This window comes from Ipomoea triloba, chromosome 4, assembly GCF_003576645.1.
Source record: "Ipomoea triloba cultivar NCNSP0323 chromosome 4, ASM357664v1".
Lineage (NCBI taxonomy): Eukaryota > Viridiplantae > Streptophyta > Magnoliopsida > Solanales > Convolvulaceae > Ipomoea > Ipomoea triloba.
This window is the reverse complement of record NC_044919.1, coordinates 29,365,388-29,382,858: the sequence shown is the minus strand read 5'-3', so window position 1 is coordinate 29,382,858 and position 17,471 is coordinate 29,365,388. Positions and strand designations below refer to the sequence as shown.

Genomic DNA, 17,471 nt, shown 5'->3' with positions numbered 1-17,471 from the left:
CTGTTATATTCGTATATATGAATTATTGCTTGATTAATTGTTGCAGTAGGGCCCATTGTTCAATTATCAAGTTATTAAATTGCTAGTCAGAACCTTGAATCCGTAATTGTTTAAGTGTTTTGATGTTAGTAGCAAATAGCACAATTTGATTATAACTGATTTTCGTTTTGTGTTATGGAGATATAAAGTCTAGCTTAAATGAACCGAGCTTGTGAGTTTGTTGGCTAGGATTGGTAGTCTTTCTAATTCGATAATGCTGGTAGTAAATTAAATCCTAAGAGCTTGTTTAGGGTTGTTTATTAGCTAGGGAAGTAATTAAAGAGCTTGTTTTAATTACCGACGAAGTAAGGAAAGACAGGTTGTTAGAGCTTGTTAATAACCATAACCAATCTAGTAAAGAGTGAAGTTAGTTTGGCTTACATATCAATATCTGTCTTGTTAGAATTAAACTGATATTATTCCTTGGGTTGGATACCATTTGCGATTGACATTTATTTGATAATTATTTGCTATTTGATATTATTTTCCATTTTATTGTTACTATTTAAGTTTCTATTCTTATCTCATTATTTATTAAATCCATTGCTAAAGATAAGTCTAACCAATCTCTGTGGGTACGACCTTACTCGTCACTATTACAATTCTTAAGAGTAAGTATTTATTATTTGTTGGTTTCGACACCCATCAAATTTTTGGCGCCGTTGCCGGGGATTGGTGACAATTAGATTTATTTTTATGCCACGTTCTTCTCGTACGGGTCAATTGCAATACGATCCTGAGATTGAGAAGACTGCAAAAAAGTTAAGAAAGGAGACTAGATTGCGTAAAAACAAAGTGGTTTCTTCAACATCTGTTCAATCAACTACCACAACCGAATCAATTGCATCTTGTTGCGATTCTGAAAAAGAGCAAACAATGGCCGAAAATCAAATAGTGGCTGAAGAACGAAGAACTTTAAGGGAGCTTTCTACACCGAATCTGAATCAACAACCTCTTTGTATTCAACATCCTGCCTTAGAGGTTGGTTTTGAATTAAGGTCAGGTTTGATTCAACTACTCCCAACATTTCGTGGTCTTGAAAATGAAGATCCACATAACCACCTAAAGGAGTTCCACATGGTGTGTTCGAGCTTCAAACCGCAAAAAGTGACGGAAGATCAAATTAAATTACGTGTTTTTCCATTCTCATTAGCCGATAGAGCAAAGGATTGGTTATTTTACCTTCCTTCAGGCTCAATAAACACATGGGATGTAATGGTAAGATTATTTCTTGAAAAGTTTTTCCCAGCATCATGAGCTGCCAGCATTAGAAGGGAAATATGTGGCATTAAACAAAGAGACACTGAGACTCTCCACGAGTACTAGGAACGTTTCAAGTAAATGTGTGCAAGTTGCCCTCAACATGGAGTTTCTGAACAGCTCCTCATTCAATACTTTTATGAGGGATTGCTTCCCATGGAAAGAAAGATGATGGATGCAGCTAGTGGAGATGCTATAGTGAACAAGACTCCTCGTGAAGCTAGAGATTTGATATCCATAATGGCTGCCAATTCACAACAATTTGGATGCAGACAGGACACACCTTCTAGAAGAGTGAATGAGGTGAACATTTCTTCCCTTGAGAATAAAGTATCTCACTTAATTACTCTTGTTCAACAGTTAGCTCTAGGAGGTACGCATCAGGTAAAAGCTTGTGGGATATGTGCTGCTACTGGACACCAAACAGACATGTGTCCGACACTTCAATATGATTTTTGTGAGCAAGCTAATGCTGTTGGAGGCTTTCCAGGCCAACCACAAAGAAATTATGATCCATATTCAAATATATACAACCCAGGATGGAGGGATCATCCAAATTTTAGCTACAAGCCACGTCCACAATTTTCACAGTTTCGGCCTAAACAACCCATTCAACAACAACCTGCATCTTCACAACGACCATCTTCTAATTCAAGTATGTCATTGGAAGATATCGTTAAGTCACTTGCCATTAACACACAACAATTTCAGCAACAAACACAACAATTTCAGCAAGAAACAAGAACGAGTGTTCAACACTTAGAAAGTCAGATGAGCCAGCTAGAATCTACCGTGAGTAGATTGGAATCTCAAGGTAAGTTACCCTCGCAAACTGTTGTAATCCCAAAGCAAAATGCAAGTGCAATTACCCTGAGAAGTGGAAAAGAGTTGCTAGAACCTACTCAAGTGAGAAGCAAACACAACCGAGATAAAGAAAATGAAAAAGAAGTCCATCCACCCCAAAATGATCAAAAACTTGTCAAAGAAAGTCTAGATACTTTGGTAATTCCTCCTCCTTTTCCTAGTAGATTGGCAAAATCAAAAAAGATGGAAGAACAAAAAGAAATACTCGAGACATTTCGAAAGGTCGAGGTAAATATTCCTTTACTTGATGCTATTAAACAAATTCCTCGATATGCTAAGTTTCTCAAGGAGTTGTGCACGAATAAAAGAAAGTTGAAAGGCAATGAAATGGTAAGCATGGGAGAAAATGTTTCAGCTGTTTTACAAAAAAAGTTGCCTCCTAAATGCAAAGATCCAGGTATGTTCACTATCCCTTGCAAAATTGGAAATGTTAATGTTGAAAGAGCAATGTTAGATCTAGGAGCTTCAATTAATGTGATGCCTTTATCTATTTACTCATCTTTGAATGTTGGTTCATTAAAATAAACTGGTGTCATTGTTCAACTTGCTGATAGATCTAATGTTTATCCTGTCGGGGTTCTAGAGGATGTTTTAGTACAAGTTGATGGATTGATTTTTCCTGCTGATTTCTATGTGTTAGACATGGAAGAAGACAATTCTTCAAATTCTTCATTGATCTTATTAGGAAGACCATTTTTGAAAACATCTAAAACTAAAATTGATGTGCACGATGGTACACTCACAATGGAATTTGATGGTGCACTCATTAAGTTTAACATTTATAATGCCATGAAATATCCTGATGATGTGTCATCTGTTTCTCTCATAGATGCTGTTGACCCTCTCGTGCAAAAAATTTTTTATTTGACTGATAATGATGCCTTAAAGGTTGCACTAAACATGAATTTTACACCAGATGGATTAAAGAAAATCATGAATCAGTTTTCTTTGAATTTTGAGTTGCAGGATATTGTTCATGAGTTGGAATCACTAAAGCCAATTCAATATAATGTTGTTCTCAACATTATATTGAAAGCCAATTCAATATAATGTTGTTCTCAACATTATATTGAATTGCCTACATCTAGCACAAAATTCCTGCCTTCTGTTATACAGGCCCCAAAGATAGAACTGAAACCACTGCCAGATCATCTAAAGTATGCATTCTTAGGGGATGGGGAAACTCTTCCCGTGCTAATTTCTAACAAATTGTCTACACTAGAAGAAGAAAAGTTGGTCCGTGTGCTTAGAGAATATAAGGAAGCTATAGGTTAGACTATAGCTGACATTAAGGGATTGAGCCCTTCCACTTGTATGCACCGGATATTGTTGGAAGATGATTGTAAACCTTCTAAACAACCCCAGCGCCGATTGAACCCACCCATGATGGAAGTCGTTAAGAAAGAGATCCTGAAACTCCTTGATGCAGGTATAATATATCCAATTTCGGATAGCAAGTGGGTAAGTCCTGTGCACGTTGTCCCAAAGAAAACATGTATAACAGTAATAGAAAATGATGATGGTGAGTTGGTGCCCATTCGTATTCAAAATGGGTGGCGAATGTGTGTAGATTACATGAAATTAAATGCATCAACTAGAAAAGATCATTTCCCACTCCCTTTTATTGATCAAATGCTTGAACGTTTAGCAGGACGTTCGCACTATTGTTGCCTAGATGGTTTTTCAGGTTTTCATCAGATTTCAGTTGCACTTGAAGACCAAGAAAAAACGACATTCACCTGCCCGTTTGGCACCTTTGCATTTCGGTGGATGCCCTTTGGTCTTTGCAATGCTCCTGCTACGTTTCAAAGGTGTATGGTTAGTATCTTCTCCGATTTTGTAGAGATCTTTATAGAGGTATTCATGGATGACTTTACAGTCTATGATGATTCATTTGATGCCTGTTTAGCTAACCTCACAAAAGTGCTTCAAAGATGCATTGAAAAAGAACCTCATTTTAAATTTTGAAAAATGTCACTTCATGGTTGATCAAGGCATCATTTTGGGTCACGTGGTATCTTCTAAAGGGATTGAAGTGGATAGAGCTAAGGTAGACGTTATTAAATCTTTGCCTTACCCTGCTAGTGTGCGGGAGGTCCGCTCTTTTCTTGGTCATGCAGGTTTCTACAGGAGATTTATAAAGGATTTTTCAAAGATCAGCAATCCATTGTGTCGGTTGTTGCAAAAAGATGTGACATTTGAGTTCGATGAGGCATGCAAAAATGCATTTGATACATTGAAAGATATGTTGACATCTGCACAAATAATTCAGTCACCAAATTGGGATCTTCCCTTCGAACTTATGCGTGATGCCAGTAATTATGCAGTTGGCGCTGTACTTGGCCAAAAAATTGGAAGAGTTTCACACGTTATCTATTATGCTTCAAGAACACTTGATAGTGCACAAAGCAATTATACCACAACAGAAAAAGAACTTTTAGCTATTGTCTTTGCTTTAGAAAAATTCCGTTCATACTTACTTGGTACTAAAGTGATTGTTTATTCTGACCATGCAGCTCTAAAGTACTTGCTTTCAAAGAAAGAAGCAAAACCTAGACTCATTCGGTGGATGCTCTTATTACAAGAGTTTAACCTGGAGATACGAGATAAAAATGGTGCAGAAAATTTAGTTGCTGATCACCTTAGTAGGCTAATCACAAGTGAAAAACCTTCGCCATTACAAGATGACTTTCCTGATGAACATCTTTTTTCTGTCCAAAAGACAATTCCCTGGTATGCTAATATTGTGAATTACTTAGTTACTAGAACATTACTGCAAGCAAGCTAAGACACAAGAAGGATGCATACATTTGAAATCAATACATTCCTTAAGCTATCATGAAAATGTGTTCTTAAACAATCCTTCGATTCTCAATAACGACTATCCCAAGAACAAAAATCCTTTGGTAAAAATAAAGCATTTAGATTACTTCCAATTGTCATACGAGTCAAGCATGCAATCCAATAAAGGGTTCACTAACCATTTAAAGCGGGCCACTAGCCGAGCCAACTAGTGGGACCGATGTGCACAAACCAAACCTATTAGACCACCCTTGTAACCTCAAGCCCCCTAGATTCTAGCGTGATAAACGAAAAGGCTTAACGGTTATCTACTACCCCTCAAGACCGACCATCGGGCTAACCCGATCTCACATGGAGCTCCATGCTTTTTCGAGAACTGTGCAATGGGCGCCCGGTCCCAACGGGATAGATCTCTCCTTTTCTCATTCCCCAAGATAACCTCATCGGGCTACCCGACTTCACATGGATATCCATGCTTTTTCGAAGACGGTGCAATGGGTGCCCGAATCTCAGCGGAATGGCTCTCTTCAATTTTCTCATCTCCCAAGACCTCGTATCGGGGCAACCGACTTCACGTGGATCTCCACGCTTTTTCGAAGACAGTGCGATGGTTGCCCCTAACTTGCCCTAGCGAGACGGTTCATCTTTTTCATATCCTAAGGTGGCCACATTGGGCTCTTTTGGGGTTTTTGGCCTCATTGGGCTCTTTTGAACAACTTAAAGTAAAGCATCACCTTCACAACCCCACACTACACCTTCGGGAGAGCAAAACAAAGAAAATTAGGTTCATTTCCGGGCTTAGTAAACATTATATTACTAGGGTTGATAGGTGCACACTCCCACTTCGTTACCTCCTTGACTATGGTCCGGGTTAAATGAGAGGTGAATATCACACAATCAAGCAACAATTCGTCAAATTTAAACAAAAGTATAAGAATTTTCTTCCACGGGATAGTCCTAATTGAGAAACAAGGGTTCATTCAAAATACACATTTTCCCAAAATAGATTAAACAATGTATTCATTTCAAACATATCCAACATTCTAAGTCAAGCAATACTTTTGCAAATCAAAGTCTTCAAGCACAAAGGTGCTTCTCTTTCCACACTTTAAAACGAACATCGTCCTCGATGTTCACACTAAACACAAGGTGGACAAGTCAAAGGTCTCAACATAACTATGCCCCTTTCCACACTTTAAAAGTGTGTTATGGGCTAACGGATCACACAAACAAGCTTTTATGAAGGATTTCAAACAAGCAACGCAATGTCACCATCTCCCGGTTTCCACACTTTAAAAGGCAAGCATATAGGCAATGAAAATAGGTAAGGGAGATAAAGAGACTCCCCTTAGCTCACTTTAAGTGCATTGCCTTTAATCATGGTGGGAAAGGCATAACCTCTTAGCGTTGAGCCATATATCAATTTCCCTACATCATCAACAAACACATTGCAATACTACAAACCATATTAGAGAATTCAATTTCCATCAATGCAAAACTTATTGAAAGCAAAAGTAAACAACAAAAACAAAATGCATAAAAATGTAAGATAACCTCGGGTTGCCTCCCGAGAAGCGCTCCGTTTAACGTCTGTAGCCCGACGCAACTTTCAAACCTTCATTCCAACACACTTGGACGGGGACAAGTCCTTTTGCCCCATCCACTCTTTCCTCACGATATGCCCTCAAGTGCCGGGCATTGACAAACTCCTTTAATTTTCTACATAGCATACTCTCTTCCCAAAGTTGACAACTATCCATGTCCATGAGTATGCTATTATCTTCAACCTTACCTCTTTTTTCATTTTTCTTCTTTTCACCAAACTCCTTTTCATCATTTCTCACTTTATCCTCAACTTCCTCCCTAACACTCTCATCACTTGTCTTTTTCTTGCCCTCAACCTCATCTTTTACATTTTCTTTTTCAACCCCTTCAGTCCGATCTTTACCAATCAAATCATGAATATATAAAGCATCATCAAGGCAATTATCATGGAAAGTGTCAAATTCAACATCATTTAAATCAAGCAAACTAGCATCAACATTCAATTCATCATCAACATTACAAAGCATATCATGCAATTCACCAACATGTTCATTTAACAAAGAATTATCATCAAAAGTAAACAACTCAAGGCCATCATTATCATTAGAATTGAAAGAATTATTTTCACAAGTATCAAAACAATTTTCATCATCATCATCGAAGGAGTCAAATGAATCACTATCATTAAAGTTATAAGGGTTAAGAAAATTGACCTCATTATCAACATCTTCAATTGTGCAATTATTTTCACTAGGCATATCTACCACTTTTTCAACTCCATTATCAACACAATCAATATTAGCATTATCAAAATGAATAGGCACACCAATATCATCACAATCATCATTCTCATCACACATGTTGGCCCAAGATTTAGAAATTTTATCACCAAGAGTAGTGCTAACACTAATAGGGTCAAGTGTCTTACCATGAGTATCTTCTTCTTCATTTCCACATTTGGCCACTTGAGCCATTTGATCTTCCAAGTTTCGAATTGATGCTTGTGTCTCTTGCCCTAAGGAGGAGGATCTTTGTCTACGTTCTTGCCTCCACTCTTCCCTCATATTGGCCATGTCTTGCTTAAATTCTTCCATTATTGCCAATATCTTGTTCTTCGTGTCTTCCGTGATTTCCTCCTCATATGGTTGCATCATGTACTCCTCATTCTCATAGCGGTTGGAGTAGTATGGATTGTCTTGATGATCTTGAGAATATGAGGGGTATTGGGGATTTTGAGTGTATGAATGGTAGTGTTCATCTCGAGTGTATGGGACATATTTCTCATTTTGAGGGGATTGTGAGTATTGAATTTGTTCGAAGTAAGAGTTATGAGGGTAGAAATTTTGTGAATAGAGATTTTGTGGTGGAGCATGATGATATCCTTCTTGGGATATGTATTCCTCATAGTTTCCTTCATGTTGATTTTGATAGTGGTCTTGAGGTTCATCATAATGGCTTTGGTTTCTTTTTGGACGGTAATAATCATCATATGCCATCCGTTGATCATCATAGTGAGCCCAACGTGGTGGTGGACTTCTTGGTTGATATTGTGCTCTAAAGTCCTCATTATCTTCATAACCATAGGGGTTAGAAAATTGATCATTATAACCTCCCCTTGATTGCCTATATCCTCTTTGATCTTCATAGCAATCCTCTCGTTGATATCTTGCTTGAGAATACATTATAGAGGATCAACCTATCAACACAAAGATAAGAGAGTGTTTTGCAACTAGAAGTAGTTGCAAGTGAGAGTAGTAGCAAATGAAATGACAAAAAGATTAAAATGTAAGCAAAGTAAATTGCAAAAAAAAATAGAAAGTAAAAGGGGGGTTAGACTCTCTAACTTGAACACTTGCTCATGTTAATCCAAAGGCACTTACTACTTAAAAACCGATGCCATCCCCGGCAACGGCGCCATTTGAGGGGTGTAGTTTTCGCGGTGGATGGAAAGTAATAGGTGGTAAAACGGGAAGAAGTTCTCGAGTATCGTTCTCAAAGGATGGCAAGGAGGGAATTCAAGCGGTAAGGGGATTAAGCACAAGAGTGTTTAGTGTTTGAAAGCTAACCCAAACATAGTAAGAAAATGCACATGAAACATTAGGAAAATAAGGAACAAACAATGGAAACAATCAATTTGGAAAGGAGGATTTGGATCTTGCAACTCATGTAGGTATCCTTGATTTCCTAAGATACTAGGCTAGCAACACTTAGATAATGAAAATGAGGCAAGACAACTATGCCAACGCCACTCTCGTGGTCATTGGCCTATCATCTAGTCCATAGTCCCATTCTCATGGCAACTAGGCTAGGTGAGGCAAATTATCGAACACATGGTGTGCTATTTGCCTTCCAATCCCCCTTTTCTCAAAGGTGGGAAGGAAACGTGCTAGGCTAGGCTAATGAGTATCCCTACTCTCGTAGGTGAGACTCCTTCTCCAAACACCTCTCATATAGGTTGATCATTCCCACACAAGAGTCAAAGAAGATCACCATTCACACAATCAAACTCATAATCAAAGCAATTGCAAAACCTATTTGATCAATTCAAAGCTCAAGAACATCCATAAAACATTGCTCAATCCAAATCCACAAAGATCTATCTAATCATACTTGAAATTGAAATAGCAAAAGCAAAAGTAATGACAAGAAATTAAAAGGAAGACTTAGCTTGAAATTAAACCTTGAACTTGAAATTGAATGTAGATCTCAATCTTGCAACAATGGAATTCTTCTCTAATTCTAATCTAAACTAAGAATTGCAATGTGAAGTGAATTGGGAATGTGGAGTGAATTGGGGGAGATCTCTCTAGGCTAATCCTAGAGAGAGAAATATTCTAAACTGATCTAAAATGAAAATGTGATGGATCCCCTGCAAAATGGCTCAATTCCCCTTTTAAATCTCGCCCAACCGCCAATTTTCCGCGATGGACGCACGGGTGGACGCGCGTCCACGGGCGCGTCCACTGCGATAAATGCGTCCAGACTTCAACTTCTGCGAGCGTTCTGATGGACGCCCGGGTGGACGCGCGCGTCCACTGCGCGTCCACAGCAGACTGCTACACAGACTTCAAACTTCAGAGAGCGAAAAGTTGGACGCAGGGGTGGACGCATGGTGGACGCGCGTCCACTGGGGCGTCCGCAAGGGACTGCTTTGCACTTCGCGGATCTGGGACGTGGACGCCTGGACGAACGCGCGTCCCAGGCGCGTCCGGCCGGTCCTTTGCTTCCAATTTTCGGCTCGTGTATCATTCTCTAAAATCTAGCCATTTTCTGTCTTTTTGCCCATCCTTTTTACCTACAAAATGATTAACCAAGTGTGAAACGGGGTCCAATGGCAATATGAAGCATTCTAACGCAATAAAGGGACAAATCAAACACAAAAGCTACGAATTGTGCACTAGACGATCCGATAACAACCTTATAAAGATGGCATCTTTTGCACTTATCAATTACCCCTTGATTTGTCTAAATCTCAAAAAGATAAAATAAAGAGTGATGCCAAATATTACGTTTGGGATGACCCCTATTTGTGGAAGCATTGTTCCGATCAAATAATCCGAAGGTGTGTATCTCAAGAAGAAATTCCTTCCATTTTGAATTTTTGTCATTCATATGCATGTGGAGGGCATTTTGGTCCAAAAAGAACGGCTCATAAAGTGTTGGAATGTGGTTTATTTTGGCCGTCTTTATTCCGAGATTGCTATATGTTTTGCAAAACATGTGCCCAGTGTCAAAAAACTGGAAATTTGGGTTATAGGGATCAAATGCCACTTACCCCTATTCTTGTTTGTGAAATATTTGATGTTTGGGGTATTGATTTCATGGGTCCTTTTCCTTCTTCTTATAATAATGTCTACATTATTCTTGCTGTCGATTATGTGTCAAAGTGGGTTGAAGCTAAGGCTACCCGGACTGATTGTGCTAAAGTTGTTGTTGAGTTTGTTAAATCTAATATTTTTACCAGGTTTGGGATGCCAAGAGCAATCATAAGCGACCGTGGAACTCATTTTGGCAATAGAATGGTGGAAGCGTTGATGAAAAAGTATGATGTTACTCACCGTGTTTCTACAGGTTACCATCCACAAAGCAATAGACAAGCCGAAATCTCAAACAAGGAAATCAAGTCCATACTTGAAAAGACTGTTAATCCAAATAGGAAAGATTGGAGTACACGACTTGATGATGCTTTATGGGCTTACCGAACAGCCTACAAAACTCCAATAGGTATGTCTCCTTATCGTTTGGTATTTGGTAAACCGTGCCACCTGCCTGTTGAGCTGGAACACAAGGCTTATTGGGCTGTTAAGCAATGTAACATGAGGATGGATGAAACTGGTGAGTTGAGGAAGTTACAGCTGCAAGAGCTTGAAGAAATTCGTAATGATGCATACGAAAGCTCTAGAATTTACAAGGAAAAAACAAAAGCATTTCATGATCAAAAGATTTCCAGGAAAATATTTTCTATTGGTCAAAAAGTTTTACTTTATCATTCTAGATTGAAACTATTTCCTAGTAAATTACGCTCTAGATGGGTAGGACCTTTTGTTGTCACTAATGTTTTTCCTCATGGTGCAGTTGAAATACACAGTTTAGAAATTGGAAAAACTTTTAAAGTGAATGGTCACCGTTTAAAGCCATTTTATGAAGGTTTTCAGGCATATAATGTCGAAGAGATTGGTTTGCAATGCCCCGTTTATGAAGATTGAAAGGAGATGATGTCCAGCCAGTGACATGCCACTTATAATCAGGAGAGTTTGTTCCATTCTTTAAATAAATTTGTTTACTTGTCTTAATTTTTAATTTTATTCAACAATTGAGGACAATGTTGAAAATAAGTGGGGGGAGGGGATATGATTATTTTATTCTCGTCAAATTGAAAAAAAAAAATTCTTTCTTTTTCTGCTAAAATTTTTTCCAAAAGATATTAGTATTTTTACTAAAATTCATAACATAATTTAATAAATGGTCTTGCATATTATGAGTATTTAGTTAGTGTTTTGTTTGATATGGTGGTGGCTAAACTAACCAAGCATGAACCTGTGAGATATTTGAGCCTTTGACTGACATTTCAGTCCAATTATTTTGTTCTTGTGTGATATCTTCCATAGACTTGTATCTCTAGAACTTGCCTTGATTCTCTTTAAAGCTAATTTGATTCATGCATGATCTTAATATGATTAAGGCCATCTTTCATTTTTACTAGCCAAATAGCCTGTTCATACCCTAATTATTTTCCTTTGTCAGCTACTTTGAGCCTGTCAACCGTATTTTTGTTCTTATTGAGCCACATTATAATAAGCCTCATACCTGAAATTAATTTCCTTAACCTTGCCTAGAGGACTAGGGGAGCTTTGATTGGGTAAGTGATAAGGATTGAGTGTGTGGAAAGATGTTGACAAAGTGTCTATATGAGTGAGAATAAGGAAATTGTCATTAGAGTTCTATGAGCTTTTTGGTTGGTATTTTCAAAAGGAAAATTAGCCGATGTGGTTGTTTCAATTTGAGGTTGTTTCTAAACTAAGGAGGGTGAAATGTGTGGTGGAAAGTGCCTTTCTTCTTCTACAAAAAAAAAAAAAAGGAAAAAAAATCAAAAGAAAAGAAAAAAAATGAGAAAAAAGAAGAGAAAAAAAAAAACGAAAAGTAGTAGTACAAAAAAGAGAAAAAGAGAAAATGAAATTATCATTTTCTGGTTGTTACTAGTATTCCTGTTGAATAAAGTATGAAAAGTTTGTGATCTTATGGGTTGTGATAGTTTATTTGGTTGGAGTTGAAATATCAAAATATCAAAATAACAAGAGTGATTGGGTTCATTGGGTCCTTATTTTTGAGTTAGTTCATTTAATCATGCTCCTCTAGTTTTGAAAGCTTTTTGAACTACTTTTCCAAATAATTCCTACCCTTTGCCCTAGGCCCCATTACAAACTTGGAGAAAGTCCTTATGATTTAGTCATGCATGTTATCTTGTAGTGGAGAATGAGAAGATATGCAAGCCTATGGTAGAGCATTTCTATAGGAATTGATTTGAGTAAAATTTATACACCCTCCAAACACTTTTGAGTGACGAGTGATATACCCGTGAGGGCTTGGTTATTTAGTTTACTCCATTTTCAAATAAATTGTTAGCTGAGTATTTATAATGTGTTTGAGACCAATGTTCATGAAGTGTTATGAGTTTTTATATGTTTTCTTAAATAATGTCTTTGCTTGAGGACAAGCAAATGATTAGTGTGGGGAATTTTGATAATCACTATTTTTATATTTAATTTGTATTAAATTATTAGTTTTATTTATTTAACATTATATTTATTTTAAGTTTAATTTTATATTTTATATTAATATATTAGTTATTTGAATAATTAATTTTAGTAGTTGTTTTGGGCCATTAAAAATTTTGCATATTAATATTAGTATTAATAAAGTTGGCCTAGGTGAATTAAAGTAGCCTCTTTGCTTATCTAATTCATTTTGGCGCCGTTGCCGGGGATCGAACCCAACTTTAATTAGATAAGTTGCCGAGAATAAGCTTTGGTTTTGTTCAAAATGAATTAGATAAGCTACTTTAATTCACCTAGCCCAACTTTATTAATACTAATATTAATACGCAAAATTTTTAATGGCCCAAAACAACTACTAAAATTAATTATTCAAATAACTAATATATTAATATAAAATATAAAATTAAACTTAAAATAAATATAATGTTAAATAAATAAAACTAATAATTTAATACAAATTAAATATAAAAATAGTGATTATCATACGTATTACTCCATATTACGGTGAGATGATATATGATGTTATGAAAATGTCTACAGGTTTGCATTATTCCTTTTCGTGGAGATGCTGCAGAAGTTCTGTTGCCTCCTTCCAGGTCAATCTCAACGGCAAAAAAGCGTCAGCGTCTTGAGGGACTTTCCTGTGGGTGGGGGTTTTCCGCTTGCTCATGGACTAACTACGGTACCCTAAAACCTTAATACCATAAACCCTAAAACCTTAAACACCAAAACCCCCCTAAACCCTACCTTAAACCCTAAAAACCTTAAACCTAACCTTAAACCCTAAACCTTGCAACCCTAAACCTCCTACCCTAAACCCTAAAACCCTAAACCCTAAACCTTGCAACCCTCGAAACCCTAAAATCTTAAATCCTAAATGCTAAAATCCTAAATCCTAAAATCTTAAACCTTAAACCGTGCAACCCTAAACACCCTAACCCATAAACCTTGCAACCCTATAAACCCTAAAATCTTAAATCCTAAATCCTAAAATCTTAAACCATAAATTAACCGTACAACCCTAAACACCCTAACCCATAAACCTTGCAAACCCTAAACCCTAACCCTAAAATCTTAAACCCCAAATCCTAAACCCTAAACTATAAACCTAAAATCTTAAACCTTAAACCCTAAACCCAAAATCTCTTAAAACCCTAATACCATAAACCCCAAAACCTTAAACACCAAAACCCCCCCTAAACCTTAACCCTAAACCCTAAACTTTGCAAACCTTAAACCCTCAAATCTTAAACCTTAAACCTAAACCCTAAACCTTAAACCCTCAAATCTTAAACCTTAAACCTAAACCCTAAAAACCTTAAACCTAACCCTAAACCCTAAAATCTAAAACCTTAAATCCTAAACTCAAAACCCAAAACCTCTTAACCTCTACCAAAAACATTGCAACCCTAAACCCTAAAATCTTATATCCTAAATGCTAAAATCTTAAAACCCTAAACCCTAAAACATTAAACACCTAAATCCTAAACCCTAAACCCTAAACCCTAAACCCTAAACCATGCAACCCTAAACACCCTAACCCATACACCTTGCAAACCCTAAACCCTAACCCTAAAATCTTAAACCCCAAAACCCCCTAAAACCTTAACCTTGCAACCCTAAACCCTAAATTCTTAAATCCTAAATGCTAAAATCTTAAAACCCTAAACCCTAAAACGTTAGACACCTAAATCCTAAATCCTAAACCTTATACCCTAAACCCTAAACCATGCAACCCTAAACACCCTAACCCATACACCTTGCAAACCCTAAACCCTAACCCTAAAATCTTAAACCCCAAAACCTTAACCCTAAACCCTAAACCCTAACCCTAAAATCTTAAACCCCAAAACCTTAACCCTAAACCCTAAACCTTAAACCCTTTTTGCAAACCCGAAATCATAACCCTAAACCTTAAACCCTAAACCTTGCAATCCTAAACCTAAAATCTTAAACCCTAAACCCTAAACCCTAAACCCTAAAAACCCTAAGCTTAACCCTAAACGCAAAACCCTAAAATCTTAAACCTTAAATCCTAAACTCAAACACCAAAACCTCTTAACCTTTAACTAAACCCAAAAACCTTAAAACCCTAAAACCCTAAAACCCTAAAACCCAAAAACCCTAAAACCCTAAAACCCTAAACCCTGAAATCTTAAATCCTAAACCCAATCACCCTCGCTCGACCCTCAGAAGTGATGCTACTAGATGAGATGTCTATGAAAATAAGTTAGGCAAAAATCACACAACGAAGCTAAAGGGAACACTTGAGCTTTGTAGGGAACTTGTAATACTTTCACTCTTAGATTGTTACAAATGAGGCCCCTTGAGGGGTATTTATACCTATTCCACCCCCTAAACCCTAAATTCAAAACTCTAAACTCTAAATCTTAACCTAACCCCCTAAAACCCTAAACCCAAAACCTCTTAAACCTACTCTAAACTCTAAACCTTAAACCTTAAACTCTAAGTCCTAAACCCTAAGCCTTAAACCTTGCAAACCCTAAACCCTAAAATCTTAAACACCAAACCTTGAAACCCTAAACCTTAAAATCTTAAACCCCAAACCCTAAAGGTGCTACAAAAAAATTCACTTGGCTTTCCCAATTGCTTAAGCGTAGCTTTATGCCTCGCGCTAAGTCGCTAAGTGGTTGGGCTCTCGCATTGGTGACCTTGAGCCAACCTTTCCCTTGTCAAACGAAGACTGAGCCTTCTAGCTTCATCCTCGGTCCTAAAATTGTGTGTGGCACCAGTATCTACCAAACAACTACTTTGACGTACATTAGCCCCTTAGTCGAAGTCGTCGACGTTGTTTGGGCTTTCAAGGTTGTGAGGACTTGGAGTGATCCCATCCTGCTCGACTTCTCTTCCCCGTGAGTCTTAGGGGAACCAAGTTTTGGACAATCCATCATTCGGATGTGGACCCTTACATACATAACATGCCAGCTTCGACACGAAGACATTCTTCTTTTCTTCATATTCCCTCCGTGCGACGCTCTTGTCCCATTCTTGGTTGGTGACCTCCTTTGGTTGTCTCTCTCGGCCATCATGCCACTCTCCCCATCTATTATCGGACTCTTGTCTGTTGTCCTTGACAGATCAAAAGTTGCTTGAAGAACAAAAGTTAGTCAAGGACGAATTAGATTGGTATATGTAAGTGTTGCTTGTCGTGCAGTTCTTTGTATAATTTATAGTGGTTGCCTCTGCAACAACAAAGGATGCATTGGCTGCTCTAAACAGCTCCTAGATCGATAATGGTTCTAATACGAAAGGAAAACAAGGGTTCAAAAATGATTACTTGAAATATGACATTTTTTTAAAATGTCGCTTTAGGCCTATAAAATGTTTGGACCGACCCTGCCACTTACAACATCAAAGTATGTGATTGAAAAGTTGAATAGGAATAATTTGTCATTGTGAAAAATGAGAATAAAGCAGTTATCAAGAAAGATACTTGTGTAGCAATAATTGGAGACTTGCTGATGAAGTTCCATCAAGTGTGGCAGGGAAAAGTGTGCCAAAAGAGATATGCGATACTCTCATAAAGTTGCACGAGGCTAAATCACTGCACAATAAGGTCTTCTTGAAGAGGAAGCTATACACGATGTTGGAGACATCCTTAGTAACTGAGCACATTAACACTCTCAAAGTCTTGGCATTGAGTTATAAAATAGAAGTGAAGGAACCTATTGAAATTTTACTCCAAAGTCTACCGAATTCAATTGATCAACTCATTATCAATCTAATCATCAACAATAAGGTATTGTTTTTGATAATAGCATTTGAAGCATACTCAAGATCATCAACTTTCTAATTAATCACTAATTTCAATAGTGACCAAAATCGATAGTTTTGGCGACAACTTCTATTGTCACTAAATGTGAAATTTCTTGTAGTGAGATGGAATCATCAAAGTAACCAAGGGCGCGCTTATTGGGATGAAAGCTGAAAAGATAGCGGTCAATCTATACATACTTAAAGGATAAACACAACTGCAAGGAAAAATATCTATTGCATCAGACAATATGACAACGAATAAACGATGATGTGTTATCAAAAACTTGGCCACATGTCGGAACGAGGTCTAAAGATTCTTGCTGATCAACATTTTGTTTCAGGGCTCAAAAATGTTTCATTACCTTTCTATGAGCATTATGTTACAAGTGAGCAACATAGATTAAAGTTCGAGAGCTCTAAAGCAAGAAACAAAGCTATCTTGGAGCTAATCTACTTTCATGTTCGGCAAACACCAGTTATATCCCTAGGAGGTGCAAAGTATTTTGTATCATTCATCGATGACTACTCTAGAAGATGTTGGTGGATCCAATCAAGCGGAAGGCGGATGTATTTGAAGTTATCAAAATCTTCAAAGCGTGTGTGGAACTTGAATCCAAAAAAATAATCAAGTGTTTGAGATCGGATAATGGAGGAGAATATACTAATGTTGAATTTGATAAATTCTGTCTATAAGATGGTATCAAACAACAGTTCTCAGTGGCATATACTGCACAACAAAATGGAGTGGCAGAACGGATGAACAGAACTTGTAGGAAAGAACAAGGGCAATGTTGAGAATTGCAAATTTATGTTGGGCTGAAGTAGTCAAAATCGCATGTTTTGTGATCAGTAGGTCACCATTAACCACAATTGATCTGAAAACGCCAATTGGCTAGGGAATTTGAAATG

General features: G+C 37.3%; 1 pseudogene; it reads left to right on the top strand.

The window, feature by feature from the left end:
* The first annotated feature begins 1,380 nt into the window (after nucleotides 1-1,380).
* On the top strand, nucleotides 1,381-11,216 carry LOC116016126 (annotated as a pseudogene).
* The last annotated feature ends 6,255 nt before the right edge of the window (nucleotides 11,217-17,471 follow it).